Genomic DNA, 15298 nt, shown 5'->3' with positions numbered 1-15298 from the left:
TTGGAGTTTTTGGATATAGAGGATGCCTTTTGGGCTCTGCAACGCCCCTTCCATATTTCAAAGGTGTATGCTCTCCATTTTTTCTGATATGGTCGAAAAATTTTTAGAAGTCTTCATGGATGACTTCTCTGTTTTTGGTGATAATTTCAATGCTTGCCTAAACCATTTAACTCTTATCTTGAAACGGTGCCAAGAAACTAATTTGGTTTTAAACTGGGAGAAACGCCATTTCATGGTACCCGAAGGGATTGTTCTTGGCCATAAAGTTTCAAGAAAAGGGATAGAGGTTGATAAGGCAAAGGTTGAGATCATAGAAAAACTCCCTCTACCAATTAATGTGAAATCTGTTAGAAGTTTCTTGGGGCATGCCAGATTTTACAGAAGGTTTATCAAGGAATTTTCAAAAATAGCCAAACCTTTAAGTAATCTGTTAATGCTTGATAACCCTTTTGTTTTTTATGAAAACTGCCAACATGCATTTGAAACTTTAAAAAATAGACTCACAACAGCACCAATCATCACACCTCCAGATTGGGAATTACCTTTTGAACTCATGTGTGATGCAAGTGACATTGCAATTGGTGCTGTACTTGGGCAAAAGAAGGGAAATTTGCATCATGTCATATATTATGCAAGTAAAGTGTTGAATGAGGCCCAAAGAAATTACACTACAACAGAAAAAGAGTTGCTAGTTGTAGTCTATGCATTTGATAAGTTTAGATCATATCTGATAGGATCCAAAGTTGTGGTTTACACTGATCATGCTGCACTTAAGTATTTGATGTCAAAGCAAGATGCTAAACCAAGACTCATCAGGTGGATACTGCTCCTACAAGAATTTGACATTGAGATAAGAGATAGGAAGGGCACTGAAAATCAGGTCGCTGATCATCTGTCAAGGCTACCACATGAAAAAAGTCAAAAAGCATCCCAGCCCATAAATGAAAGCTTCCCAGATGAGCACCTTCTGCAGATCCAGCAAGCACCTTGGTTTGCTGACATAGCAAATTACAAAGTGGGAAGGAAGATACCGCAAGAATTCTCTAAGCAACAAGTGAAGAAGTTGATCAACGAAGCAAGGAAATTTTCATGGGATGAACCCTTCTTATTCAAGAGATGCTCTGATGGAGTGATCAGAAGGTGTATTCCTGAAAGTGAAGTGAGGGACATCTTGTGGCATTGTCATGGTTCAGCTTATGGTGGACACTTTGGCCCAGAAAAAACAGCCGCAAAAATACTACAGAGTGGCTTCTATTGGCCAACTATCTTCAAGGATGCCAGAGAATATGTACACCAATGTAATGAATGCCAGAAAGCAGGAGGATTAACAAGAAGGAATGAGATGCCTCAAAACTTTATCTTAGAATTAGAATTGTTTGATCTATGGGGAATTGATTTCATGGGGCCTTTTCCTCCTTCCTATTCTTTTAGATACATCCTGGTAGCAGTGGAGTATGTCTCAAAGTGGGTGGAAGCCATAGCCACAACCACCTGTGATGCACAGATCGTCCTCCAATTCCTTAAAAAGCACATCTTCACTAGGTATGGAGTGCCCAAGGGTCTTATTAGTGATGGTGGTAGTCACTTTTGCAACAAACAAATGGAGAAACTCCTTCACAAATATGGAGTAATTCACAAAGTAGCCACACCTTACCATCCTCAGACTAACGGCCAAGCTGAACTTGCAAATAGAGAATTAAAGAAACTCCTAGAGAAAACAGTGGGAATCACAAGAAAAGATTGGGCTAGAAAGCTAGAGGATGCATTGTGGGCGTATAGGTGATGCCAAGGCATCTTAGGCTAGTTTCACTAGCATTTTTCTGTTAGTTTTAGTTGTTTTATGCACTTTCTTGAGCTTAAAGTAACCAAGAATGGTTAAATGAATAACAAAGCAATGAACCATCCAAACAGTATGATTTTAATGCAAAATCCATGAGTTTTAGTTATATTACTTGAATGCTATGAATGGAAGATTTCTCATGAAATTTTGCAAGACTTTGATGCAATTGTTTGGATGATTTCAAGGAAGAAGAGGCTAAGCAAGGAAGCAACAAAATCAATAAAGGAAGCTTGAATATCACATGTGGAGTTTAAGTTCCAGTTTAAGCCTAAACTGGAGCTTAAACGCCAGAATCAGGAAGGCTAAGAAATGCTGGAATTGAAGTTTAACCTCCAGTTTAACCTTAAACTGGAGGTTAAACGCCAGAATGAAAGTCTCACCAAAGAAGCATTTCCACGTTTAACCTCCAGTTTAACCTTAAACTGGAGGTTAAACGCCAGAAGTGAGAAGGACACCAAGGGGGGCAGTTCCACGTTTAACCTCCAGTTTAACCTTAAACTGGAGGTTAAACGCCAGAAAGGGGAAAAGCACCAGGGAGCCATTTCCACGTTTAAGCTCCAGTTTGACCTTAAACTGGAGCTTAAACGTGTTCGACCAAGTTTCTCCTCCAGGGTTGCTTTCTCCATTTCCACGTTTAAGCTCCAGTTTAACCTTAAACTGGAGCTTAAACGTGTTCGACCTCCAGGGCTACCTTTCTCAGCTTCCACGTTTAAGCTCCAGTTTAACCTTAAACTGGAGCTTAAACGTGTTCGACACCTCCAGGGCTACCTTTCTCAGCTTCCACATTTAAGCTCCAGTTTAACCTTAAACTGGAGCTTAAACGTGTTCGACCTCCAGGGCTACCTTTCTCAGCTTCCACGTTTAAGCTCCAGTTTAACCTTAAACTGGAGCTTAAACGTGTTCGACCTCCAGGATGCCTTCTTCCATTTCCACGTTTAAGCTCCAGTTTAACCTTAAACTGGAGCTTAAACGTGTTCGACCTCCAGGGCTGCCTTTTCTATCTCCACGTTTAAGCTTCAGTTTAACCTTAAACTGAAGCTTAAACGTGTTCGACTATATTACCCTCCAGGGCTGCCTTATTCCATTTCCACGTTTAAGCTTCAGTTTAACGTTAAACTGAAGCTTAAACGTGCTTCCACAAAAAGCATCACTGGAAGTGTCTGGCGTTTAAGCTGCAGTTTAAGCTTAAACTGCAACTTAAACGCCACTCTTGGAAAAGGGTTTCTGGGCCAAAAATATTGCGGTTTAAGTTAGTATTTGAGCACAAACATTAACTTAAACTTACTCTGGTATGAAACCCAATTGAATATCATGGTTTATAGGATTGGGCCTGAAGGATTGATGAGTCTGAAATTTCCATTTATTGAGTCATGTGTCATTATTTGATTATCACTAAGTTGGCTCAATGAATGTTACAGAATTTGGATCAACAGCCTCATCAAGATTATGGATCATAAACCCAAGGCAAAAGGAAAGCAGGAAGAGGCCTCAAAGCCCAAGAAACACAACAGAAGCTCAATATAGAAAGTGTATAAATAGGATAGAATTTAAGTTAGAAAAGACGGAGACCTTTTCATTTAGCTAGTTTTCATATCTTTGTAATTGAATTCAGAGCTATGACTCACTAAACCCCCTTTCATTGGGTTAGGGAGCTCTATTGTAATTCAATGAATCAATAATAGTTTATCTTCTTCTTCAATCTTTTCTCTTGAATTTTGTTAGAAAGCTTCTCGATCTAATTCCATTGGGTAGTTGTCTTGGGAAAGAAACTACCCATAATTGGAATCCTTCGGAACCTTGGGAAAGGAATGGAGGATTCATGCTAGAGAAGCTTTCTCACAGTGAATTGGATTGGGGTTTGGATGGATATTGTGACATGTAATCCTACCAAATTGTGGTTCATGAAACTGTGTGGTATAATCAGTGATCGAGCATCATCTCTTCTTATGAACATCTAAACCAAGGGATTGGGAATCTGTTTGTTTTTAGAGAGAATTGGTGAGCCAAGGGATTGGGATCCAATCATATAAGATTGCCAAGCAAAATTTAATGAACGCATTGGTTGAGGAAGAGATAAACATGTTTTGATTCGGAGATCTCAATATCTCCTATAACCCAATGAATTCCCCATTTCTGATTTCCACTTTCTCTTTACATTCTGCAACTCAATTCATGCAATCACCCCATTCCCTTTTAATTTCAGCAATTTAGCTTCTGCTCTTTAATTCATGCAATTTAAGATTCCGCCATTTCAATTTCTTGTTATTTACTTTTCCCGCCAATTTTACATTCCGCAACTCTCATCTAAATCTTGATTCCGCTCAACTAGAACACACTTCTAATCCGAATTGCTCACTCAACCAATCCTTGTGGGATTCGACCTCACTCTATTGTGAGTTTTTACTTGACGATAACCGGTGCACTTGCCGGAAGGAATTTTGCCGATCGTGCAATTTCCTAAATCTTAGCATAACAAGTTTATGCGCATCAAGTTTATGGCGCCGTTGCCGGGGATTGGTTTTCGATTGACAATTCTCAAATTGGAAGTTAACTAGATTGAGCATTTTTTTTGTTTTGATTAATTCAGTACAAGTTACTTGTTGAATTTTAATTTCTGCACTCTGTTACATGCTTCCTTTCTTTATGCCTTTAAATTCAAGCAACTAACCCACTGACTCACTAACTGTTTGAATTAATTCCTCAATTGCTCTAACCATACTCTTCCATTAACCAAGAGTATTTCACTTGTTTGTTGCCTGTGTTGTGTTCTTGTATGACAGGTAGGAGAGGAGAGACATCAACTCCTCCATATACCGAACCAGAGAGGACCCTTCATAGACTTAGAAGGGAAGCAAGAGGGAAGAGAGTACTGGGAGAAGAAGAATCTGAAGGAGAATCTGAGAACAATTTTGAGGAAGCTCTAGATCTCAACATGGATAGAGAAGTTCACAACCATGAGAGAGCTGATGGAAACAATGCCATTCCTGAGAGGAGGGTTCTTAGTTCATACATAAACCCAACCTCTGGGAATTGTGGTAGCAGCATTCAGAAACCACCCATTCAGGCCAACAATTTTGAACTCAAACCACAGCTAATATCACTTGTGGAGAATCATTGTTCATTTGGTGGGAGTGCTAATGAAGATCTCAACCAACATCTCACAAAATTCCTGAGAATTTGTGACACTGTGAAGTCCAATGGAGTCCAGGAAGATGCCTATAAACTGCTTTTGTTCCCATTTTCACTTAGGGACAAAGCAGCTAAGTGGCTGGAATCATTCCCAAGGGGGAGTCTAACAACATGGGATGAGGTGGAAAGCAAGTTTCTGGCACGTTTCTACCCCCCACAAAAGGTCAATAGGCTTCGATCTGAGGTTCAGACTTTTAGACAACAAGATGGTGAAACTCTCTACGAGGCATGGGAGAGATTCAAGGATTTGACAAGGAAATGCCCACCAGACATGTTCCATGATTGGGTGCAATTGCATATTTTCTATGATGGACTCTCTTATGAATCAAGGAAGGCTGTAGACCATTCATCAGGAGGTTCATTGAACAGGAAAAAGACTGTGGAAGAAGCCATTGAAGTGATTGAGACAGTGGCTGAGAATGAGTACTACTATGCATCAGAGAGGCACAACACTAAGGGAGTCATGGAGCTGAACCATGTTGATACAATTCTAGCCCAAAACAAGGTGTTTGCCAAGCAACTAGCAGAGCTTACCAGGCAATTAGAAACAAAGCAAGTGGCTGCAATACACACACAAGATCAAGAGGAAGTAAGCATTGAAGGAGGTGATTGGGAAGAGGCCAACTATGTGGGAAACCAACAAAGGCAATCATATGATCCACATTCCAACACTTACAACCCAGGATGGAAAAACCACCCAAACTTTGGGTGGGGGAACCAACAAACCCAACCACAAAACCACAAACCTTACAACCACAACCAACATAACAATTCCACATACCAAAACTCCAACCAAAGATCATACCAAGCCACACAACACACTTACTCTCAACCACCATATCATGGCCAAAATAATCAACCTACCCAACCTAATCCGAACCAACAATTTCAAGATCAATTAAACCGGATAGAAGGAATGATGGCAACCATGAGTCAAGACATAACCGAATTGAAAAGCTTCAGGGATGATGTGAGAGCTACCTTAAGAAACCATGGTGAAAAACTCAAGAGGATGGAGTCTCAAGTAGGAGAGCTATCTCAACAGGCCCCCAAATCAACTGCAGTGTTCCCTAGTGACACAGAAAAGAATCCTAAAGGGGAACAAAAGAGAGTGAGATGGGAAGAATACAAGGCCATCACCATATTGAAGGAAGTCTCAGAAGAAGAAGGAATCAGGCCCTCAGAGCAGGAGCCAGAAATCTTGAAGGAAGGTGTGGAAGAAGCTAAGCAGGAAAGTGGAACTGAGCAAGCCAAGGAACTGCAAAAAGGCATGCTGGAAATATACCAACCAAAAGCACCATTTCCTCAGAGGTTAGGAGGAGGTGAAAAAGGGAAAACCTATTCAAGGTTTTTAGAGACATTTAAGTCTCTCCATATCAATATTCCCTTTCTTGAGATTCTCCATCAAAAGCCTACACACATCAAGTATTTAAAGGAATTGTTGAGCAAGAAAAGAGTTTTGAAGGGAGGACAAACGGTAACAATGAACAAAGAATGCAGTGCTCTCATCAAGAAGGACACAGTCTCTAAGAAAACAGACCCAGGAAGTTTTCATATTCCTTGCATCATAGGAGAAACAAAAATTGACAGAGGATTCTGTGATCTAGGAGCTAGCATAAATGTGATGCCTCTAACTCTTATGAAGAGGCTACAACTGAATGAGGTGAGATCCACTGATGTAATCATACAACTGGCTGACAAAACTCAGAAGCAAGCTGAAGGGGTAGTTGAGAATGTGCTGGTGAAAGTGGGAGATTATTACTTCCCCACAGACTTTGTCATTTTGGACATGGAGGAAAGCTACCTACACCCTATCATTCTGGGAAGACCATTTCTAGCCACTACTAGAGCGCTCATAGATGTAGAACAAGGAGAGCTAATTCTGAGAATACATGATGAACAGCTCATTTTCAAAGTTTTCAAACCTGCATCTGAGCCTGAACCAGAACCTGAAAAGCCTAAGGATGATAGTAGCCATCTGTGTTTGGAGGAAAGTAATCCAGCAGCTGAAACTCTAAAACAGTCTTTGGAAGGCAAACAGGAGTTGCAAGAGTTAAAGCCACAAGAATCAATGGAAACAGATCAGAAGGATCCTCCTGGCATAAGGGTCAATGAAGAAAGCTTCAAGAGAAAGGGAAGAATTGTAAAGAAATTGCCAAGAGGGTGGAGAAACAAGAAAATTCCCACTGAAGGTTTTTCTCCGGGAGATAAAGTGATATCAAGTCATTATCTGCCAATCCCACCTGACCTCAAAACCATTCCTTCCCAGCTCCCTCAAGTGTTCACAATCAGGAAAGTTCTTTCTATGGAACATTTAGAGGTCATGAAGGAATCAAGTGGGGACGTTTGCATAGTGAGAGGAGAAAACGTCAAGCACTACAATCCACCCTAACAAGGGACAACCGTCAAGCTAGTGACGTTAAAGAAGCGCTTCATGGGAGGCAACCCATGTTTTTAATATCCTTACTCTTTTTTTGTTTTGTTTTGCATCTAATAAAGCATGGTTTCTTATGCATGAACTTGAATCCTCAGGACAACTGCTGAAAGAGTGCACTAAACATTGCATATAAAATACAATTTGTCTCTAAGTTTGGTGTGCCTGAAGGCACCCCAAACTTTATTCAAAATGCATTCAATTTTTCATGCAAAGAGCACAACCAAACATTAAGTTTGGTGTTCCTCCTCGAACGCGGTTCATGAAAAGCAAGAAGTTCCTCTGGATTTCGAAATTCATGACAAGTAGATCATTCGCATGTTTTTGGTTTCAATTACTTAGGGTAGTAAATTTGTTTAGAATCAAAGAGCCAAAGTGACTATGATTTATTAGAATTATGCACATTCATTAAGGACAACCAATATGGATTTCATGTCATCAGGAGACTTTACCAAACACTAAGTTTGGTGTCCAATAATAAGTGTACATACATACAAAAGTCACGGCTATAAGCTCATGAAGTCAATCATTGATTTACATGTGCAAGTACTATTCATCATTCACATGGACCGAAAAATGATAGCAAACTTGTTTGTTTGTGCAGGTACAAAAGAAAAGACAAAAATGGAGGAAAAAGACAAAGAGAGGTACGGTGCTTGGTCAAAAAGAAAAGTTCACAAGTCTTTGAAACTAACACATGGGAAAAGGAAGTTCTGCAAGAAAAGATAGCTACATGTACAACTTAATGCACCCAGAATACTTCCAAGAAAATGAAAAGCAATTCGTCCTTCTCCCTAATTCATATATTTACCATCAAGCCACCCTTCACAAACCACCCTAGCCGTCCATTTTTCACTTATGGGCACTATAAAGAACCACTTGGGGAACGAGTTCCACACCACCAATTCTCCTTCATGCACATTTTCCTTCATCATAGCATAACTATCTCTTGCCGAAAATAACCTCACCACACTTCCAACAACACTTCTTGCTTCACCTTGTCAACTTTAGCTTGTAACTTACCAAAACCAAAGAACCAATGGCAGCCTCATCTAGCCACAAAAGAAGAAAAGACAAGCAACCAATGGAGGAGAACAGGGAATTCGATGCAAGGAGATACAAATCAGTTTTCCATGAGATTCAAGCCGAATGGATGAGACCTAAAAGGGTACTAGCTGAGGTTCCCTTTGACCTTGAAAAGGATGAGTTCCTAGGTGTTTGGGAGAAGATCAAAAAGAGGAAGTGGGAGCTCCTGACTAAGCCAATCACTAAAATCAACATCAACTTGGTGAAGGAGTTCTATGCAAATGCAGTGAGGGAAGACTCAACCAAGAAACCCACATACAAAAGCTATGTGAGAGGGGTGGAAGTTGACTTCAGTCCCAAAGCAATCATGAAAACTCTTGGCCTGAAAAACATACATTTCAGCCAAGCAAGTTATGAAGAAAGGATGATAGGAGAACCTGACTATACAACTATTGCTGAAGACCTTTGTGCCATCAGAGCTGAATGGGTGAGAAAAACAAGAGGGGCTCCAAGAGTCTTGAGAAGGGGAGACCTAACACCGGAAGCTAAAGGGTGGTATGCAATAGTTAGGAGATCCATCCTACCCACTGCAAACTCTTCAGAAATAGTCCCTAAAAGAGCCATCTTGCTACATTGCATTATGGTGGGAGGGGAAATCAAAGTTCATAAACTCATTGCTGAACAGATACAAGAGTTTAGTGAGAAAAGTGACCCTGAATCCTGGCTCCACTTCCCTAGCACCATCATTAGACTATGCATTGATGCCCAAGTACCACTTGAAGATGAAAGACCTAATTGGCTATATCCGGGACTGGCCATAACTGCGTACAGAATGACTCTTGGCCCAACTGCTCCAAGACATACAAGAAGAAGAAATGAAGAAGGGCAACAAGCGGAAGCAGAGCAAGAAGCAGAACAAGAAGGACAGGAAGGGGAAGACAGAGAAGAAGAGCAAGAAGAGCAAGCAATCCCAGAAAGAAGACAACGAATTCCCAGAGACCCCATGGATATGAGCAGAATGCAGGAAATCATGGAAGGAATGTCTCAACAATACATGAGGTCTCAGGAGAGACAAGAGGACTTTCACCTAAAAATGATGGATATGCAAAGGAACTTTGAATCAAGATTCTTAGATCTGCAAAGGGAACAGAATTTACACTTACAGGAATCCTTCAGCCACATATGCCAACACCAAGATGCCAATGTCTTGGCAATCAAGGAAGCCACCACTTTACAGAATGCAAGATACTCAGTCCAAGCTGATTACAACATCAGTTCGCAAATCAAGCTTAACTACATAGGGGAACATCTACACAAGATGGACCCAGCATTCCCAGCTTTTGATGAGTATTTCAAAGGGAGGAAAGAAGGAGAAATAAACAAGGCAATGATCCTTGAAAAAGGAGTGGAAGAAACAATGAAAAAGGCTGGATTCTGGAAAAAGCTCATAAGAAAAGACAAAGGAAGCACAAGTGGTCAAAAAGAGGCAGGAAGCAAGAAGAAGCAGGATCCCAAGAATTAAGAAGAACCAAGCAATAAATAAGAGGTGGTCTCGTTCCTTAATAATCAAATGATAATTGGTGAATTGTCTTTATGAGCTTTCTTTCATCACAAGTCATTTAAGTGTTATGTGGAGTTTTTTTTTTTTTTTTTTTTAGTATGAGTGTCTGTTTATTGCTTTGAATAAAGTGAATGCCTAGATGTTTGGATATAACTTCACCTTCTTAATCAAATGCTTGCCATGCTTGTTCTGTTTCCAAAAATAAAAGAAAAGTTGAACAAAAGTGACTTGGCTCAATTAGTGACAAATCAAGTAGAATTAAGTGGTGGTATGCATGCTTGATTGTTTAAGTCAGATCACTGGAAATAGAGTGTAGAATTATCATTTTTTGTGTAGAAATTGAAAACTGTCTATGGATCTTGATGAATAAATGTCTTTGGCCATGAAAAAGAAAGAAAAAGAAGAAGAAAAAGCCACTGAAAAAGGGCAACCAAAAAACCAAAAATTGAGAAAATAAGCTAGGCACCAATGGTTTGAACTTCTGAGACAAATGCCTGTGGTGTTTATGTATTAAGGATATGCTTGGATAAATAGGTTCTGAGGAGTGTTTCAACACTCGGTAACTTGGGTTAACTAACCCGGGATTATCAACCAAAAGTCCATTATCAAGAGCAACCTAAATACAAAACATTTAGTCACACAAAGAGGTGCTGGGCACCAATGTCTCAAGAAGAAATGTGAACTAAAATGCCTAAAGTGGATATGTGTAGTGCACTGATAAGAAAAAGAAAATGCCAAAGGCTTGTGCAACACATGACACTAAGCAAATAAGGAGCAAAGGAGCTCTAAGAAAAAGAAAAGAAAAAAAGAAACAAAGAAGAGAAAAGTGCCAAGGACATAAGAATAACAAGAGGCCATAGCAGTGTTTGATGGATGCAATGAAAAAGTGATAATCTTACCTGATAAGTATGAAAAAGTGATGCTGCAACTTTCTGCATAAAACCCTTCTGATGCAAGTGACATTGCAATTGGTGCTGTACTTGGGCAAAAGAAGGGAAATTTGCATCATGTCATATATTATGCAAGTAAAGTGTTGAATGAGGCCCAAAGAAATTACACTACAACAGAAAAAGAGTTGCTAGTTGTAGTCTATGCATTTGATAAGTTTAGATCATATCTGATAGGATCCAAAGTTGTGGTTTACACTGATCATGCTGCACTTAAGTATTTGATGTCAAAGCAGGATGCTAAACCAAGACTCATCAGGTGGATACTGCTCCTACAAGAATTTGACATTGAGATAAGAGATAGGAAGGGCACTGAAAATCAGGTCGCTGATCATCTGTCAAGGCTACCACATGAAAAAAGTCAAAAAGCATCCCAGCCCATAAATGAAAGCTTCCCAGATGAGCACCTTCTGCAGATCCAGCAAGCACCTTGGTTTGCTGACATAGCAAATTACAAAGTGGGAAGGAAGATACCGCAAGAATTCTCTAAGCAACAAGTGAAGAAGTTGATCAACGAAGCAAGGAAATTTTCATGGGATGAACCCTTCTTATTCAAGAGATGCTCTGATGGAGTGATCAGAAGGTGTATTCCTGAAAGTGAAGTGAGGGACATCTTGTGGCATTGTCATGGTTCAGCTTATGGTGGACACTTTGGCCCAGAAAAAACAGCCGCAAAAATACTGCAGAGTGGCTTCTATTGGCCAACTATCTTCAAGGATGCTAGAGAATATGTACACCAATGTAATGAATGCCAGAAAGCAGGAGGATTAACAAGAAGGAATGAGATGCCTCAAAACTTTATCTTAGAATTAGAATTGTTCGATCTATGGGGAATTGATTTCATGGGGCCTTTTCCTCCTTCCTATTCTTTTAGATACATCCTGGTAGCAGTGGAGTATGTCTCAAAGTGGGTGGAAGCCATAGCCACAACCACCTGTGATGCATAGATCGTCCTCCAATTCCTTAAAAAGCACATCTTCACTAGGTATGGAGTGCCCAAGGGTCTTATTAGTGATGGTGGTAGTCACTTTTGCAACAAACAAATGGAGAAACTCCTTCACAAATATGGAGTAATTCACAAAGTAGCCACACCTTACCATCCTCAGACTAATGGCCAAGCTGAACTTGCAAATAGAGAATTAAAGAAACTCCTAGAGAAAATAGTGGGAATCACAAGAAAAGATTGGGCTAGAAAGCTAGAGGATGCATTGTGGGCGTATAGGTGATGCCAAGGCATCTTAGGCTAGTTTCACTAGCATTTTTCTATTAGTTTTAGTTGTTTTATGCACTTTCTTGAGCTTAAAGTAACCAAGAATGGTTAAATGAATAACAAAGCAATGAACCATCCAAACAGTATGATTTTAATGCAAAATCCATGAGTTTTAGTTATATTACTTGAATGCTATGAATGGAAGATTTCTCATGAAATTTTGCAAGACTTTGATGCAATTGTTTGGATGATTTCAGGGAAGAAGAGGCTAAGCAAGGAAGCAACAAAATCAATAAAGGAAGCTTGAATATCACATGTGGAGTTTAAGTTCCAGTTTAAGCCTAAACTGGAGCTTAAACGCCAGAATCAGGAAGGCTAAGAAATGCTGGAATTGAAGTTTAACCTCCAGTTTAACCTTAAACTGGAGGTTAAACGCCAGAATGAAAGTCTCACCAAAGAAGCATTTCCACGTTTAACCTCCAGTTTAACCTTAAACTGGAGGTTAAACGCCAGAAGTGAGAAGGACACCAAGGGGGGCAGTTCCACGTTTAACCTCCAGTTTAACCTTAAACTGGAGGTTAAACGCCAGAAAGGGGAAAAGCACCAGGGAGCCATTTCCACGTTTAAGCTCCAGTTTGACCTTAAACTGGAGCTTAAACGTGTTCGACCAAGTTTCTCCTCCAGGGTTGCTTTCTCCATTTCCACGTTTAAGCTCCAGTTTAACCTTAAACTGGAGCTTAAACGTGTTCGACCTCCAGGGCTACCTTTCTCAGCTTCCACGTTTAAGCTCCAGTTTAACCTTAAACTGGAGCTTAAACGTGTTCGACACCTCCAGGGCTACCTTTCTCAGCTTCCACGTTTAAGCTCCAGTTTAACCTTAAACTGGAGCTTAAACGTGTTCGACCTCCAGGGCTACCTTTCTCAGCTTCCACGTTTAAGCTCCAGTTTAACCTTAAACTGGAGCTTAAACGTGTTCGACCTCCAGGATGCCTTCTTCCATTTCCACGTTTAAGCTCCAGTTTAACCTTAAACTGGAGCTTAAACGTGTTCGACCTCCAGGGATGCCTTTTCTATCTCCACGTTTAAGCTTCAGTTTAACCTTAAACTGAAGCTTAAACGTGTTCGACTATATTACCCTCCAGGGCTGCCTTATTCCATTTCCACGTTTAAGCTTCAGTTTAACCTTAAACTGAAGCTTAAACGTGCTTCCACAAAAAGCATCACTGGAAGTGTCTGGCGTTTAAGCTGCAGTTTAAGCTTAAACTGCAACTTAAACGCCACTCTTGGAAAAGGGTTTCTGGGCCAAAAATATTGCGGTTTAAGTTAGTATTTGAGCACAAACATTAACTTAAACTTACTCTGGTATGAAACCCAATTGAATATCATGGTTTATAGGATTGGGCCTGAAGGATTGATGAGTCTGAAATTTCCATTTATTGAGTCATGTGTCATTATTTGATTATCACTAAGTTGGCTCAATGAATGTTACAGAATTTGGATCAACAGCCTCATCAAGATTATGGATCATAAACCCAAGGCAAAAGGAAAGCAGGAAGAGGCCTCAAAGCCCAAGAAACACAATAGAAGCTCAATATAGAAAGTGTATAAATAGGATAGAATTTAAGTTAGAAAAGACGGAGACCTTTTCATTTAGCTAGTTTTCATATCTTTGTAATTGAATTCAGAGCTATGACTCACTAAACCCCCTTTCATTGGGTTAGGGAGCTCTATTGTAATTCAATGAATCAATAATAGTTTATCTTCTTCTTCAATCTTTTCTCTTGAATTTTGTTAGAAAGCTTCTCGATCTAATTCCATTGGGTAGTTGTCTTGGGAAAGAAACTACCCATAATTGGAATCCTTCGGAACCTTGGGAAAGGAATGGAGGATTCATGCTAGAGAAGCTTTCTCACAGTGAATTGGATTGGGGTTTGGATGGATATTGTGACATGTAATCCTACCAAATTGTGGTTCATGAAACTGTGTGGTATAATCAGTGATCGAGCATCATCTCTTCTTATGAACATTTAAACCAAGGGATTGGGAATCTGTTTGTTTTTAGAGAGAATTGGTGAGCCAAGGGATTGGGATCCAATCATATAAGATTGCCAAGCAAAATTTAATGAACGCATTGGTTGAGGAAGAGATAAACATGTTTTGATTCGGAGATCTCAATATCTCCTATAACCCAATGAATTCCCCATTTCTGATTTCCACTTTCTCTTTACATTCTGCAACTCAATTCATGCAATCACCCCCATTCCCTTTTAATTTCAGCAATTTAGCTTCTGCTCTTTAATTCATGCAATTTAAGATTCCGCCATTTCAATTTCTTGTTATTTACTTTTCCCGCCAATTTTACATTCCGCAACTCTCATCTAAATCTTGATTCCGCTCAACTAGAACACACTTCTAATCCGAATTGCTCACTCAACCAATCCTTGTGGGATTCGACCTCACTCTATTGTGAGTTTTTACTTGACGATAACCGGTGCACTTGCCGGAAGGAATTTTGCCGATCGTGCAATTTCCTAAATCGTAGCATAACAAGTTTATGCGCATCAATAGGACAGCTTTTAAAACTCCTATTGGCAAGTCACCCTTTCAGCTATTGTATGGCAAATCCTGCCACCTCCCTGTAGAGCTTGAACACAGAGCTTTTTGGGCCACTAAACTCCTCAACCTTGATCCCCAAGCTGCAGGAGAAAAAAGGTTGTTACAACTAAATGAGTTGGATGAATTTAGACTAGAGGCTTATGAAAGTGCGAAGATATACAAGGAGAAAGCTAAGAAGTGGCATGACAAGAAGATCACAAAGAAGGAATTCAAGCCAGGACAGCAAGTGCTCCTGTATAATTCGAGGCTTAAAATTTTCCCTAGCAAACTGAAGTCTAAATGGACTGGCCCATACTTGGTGACAAAGGTTTTTCCCTATGGGAGTATTGAACTGCTAGATGAGGCAACAAAGAATCAATTCACAACAAATGGTCACAGAGCAAAGCTGTATTTGGAAGGACAATTGGATAAGGAAAAAGAGGTTCAACACCTACAGCCCTCTTAAAAAGAATTGAAAGATGTCAAGCTAGTGACA

At 40.0% G+C, this 15298-nt stretch overlaps 1 non-coding gene across 1 annotated transcript; it reads right to left on the bottom strand.

The window, feature by feature from the left end:
• Positions 1–5198: 5198 nt before the first annotated feature.
• LOC112787229 (small nucleolar RNA R71) lies at positions 5199–5302 on the bottom strand. Its single transcript, XR_003194652.1, has one exon. It is a non-coding gene; the product is annotated as a small nucleolar RNA R71 (small nucleolar RNA).
• Between the last annotated feature and the right edge of the window lie 9996 nt (positions 5303–15298).

Source organism: Arachis hypogaea, chromosome 20 (genome assembly GCF_003086295.3).
Source record: "Arachis hypogaea cultivar Tifrunner chromosome 20, arahy.Tifrunner.gnm2.J5K5, whole genome shotgun sequence".
In the NCBI taxonomy this organism is placed as follows: domain Eukaryota; kingdom Viridiplantae; phylum Streptophyta; class Magnoliopsida; order Fabales; family Fabaceae; genus Arachis; species Arachis hypogaea.
This window is presented reverse-complemented; position numbering and strand designations above follow the sequence as displayed.